This window comes from Galeopterus variegatus, unplaced genomic scaffold (assembly GCF_000696425.1).
Source record: "Galeopterus variegatus unplaced genomic scaffold, G_variegatus-3.0.2 Scaffold8686, whole genome shotgun sequence".
Classification (NCBI taxonomy): Eukaryota; Metazoa; Chordata; class Mammalia; order Dermoptera; family Cynocephalidae; genus Galeopterus; species Galeopterus variegatus.
This window is the reverse complement of record NW_007734797.1, coordinates 82214-83324: the sequence shown is the minus strand read 5'-3', so window position 1 is coordinate 83324 and position 1111 is coordinate 82214.

Genomic DNA, 1111 nt, shown 5'->3' with positions numbered 1-1111 from the left:
ATGATGTGAGGACCATAATAGAATAAATAATTAATAGCATTATGTAAAACATATTTAGACCTAGGCCCATTCAAAAGAAAGAACAGAGAATAATGCTCTCTTTTGGAAAGGGCTGAGCTAGAGGAGAGATATTTATACTTGGCAGAGTGAGGGTCTAAGAAGGCAAAATTACTGAGATGAGCCCATAACTAAGTTGAGGACAAGACTGTTGAAAAATATTCCAAAAACACTTTGTTCCAAATTTTTTAGCAATAATCACCTTAGACTGTGATTTTGTATTGACTTCTTGACCTTTCCCTAAGTCCTCTAAGCTTAGTATCTGGAACAAATATAATCCTTAAAGGCTTGGTAAGTGAAAGAGTTAATGAAAGGACTTGTTTCTATACGTTGTGAGGTATAGAATGGACAGGGGCAGTCAGGGTGTGGTAATACCCCAAGCAAAGCACTTGATGTGTTTTTAAGGCCTCTGCCTCAAACAAGCCGAGGTGAAACATTCAAGGGGAAAAATGTTCCCTGAAGGGAAGGATATACTGGCAACACCCAAAGTGTCTTAAGCAACATTAAACAACTTACAGCTCTTGATAGATGAGCTAGAAATTTGAAGCATTGTGCCCTTGGGAAATCAGCCACAAATACTGCGTGACTGTATATTTTAAATCTATAGCAACAGTTTAGACGAATTGGGGTTTTTCTCAACTCTGACCCTTGCAGGGCTCTTTCCTGGCCAAAGCTGTTTTCCTTTCCCCTTGGTGTTTTCATTTTACTCCTGAGGGGAGAGCAAAATTTTCCACATGGAATTTTATCTTTAAACTTTCTGTGGCCATGAAGAGACCCCAAAGGCACAGCTCAGGAAAATAAAGGATCCAGGCATGCAGCCTCTTCTTTTTCACAGTGTCATATATTTAACATTTTAATAATCTAAATTGAGCAAACTGAACTTGGAGGCTTTGTCTAACTTGGGAAAAATCATGTTTTTAAAAGATAAATTCTATACAGTTCAACTATAACCAAGCCTGTTAACCAGAATTAAAGGTCACAGTCAATTGTCCTTAGTATTTCTCAACGGTTATCTAAATAGACCAGTGAGAAGACGTGGTTGTCTAGAGTAATG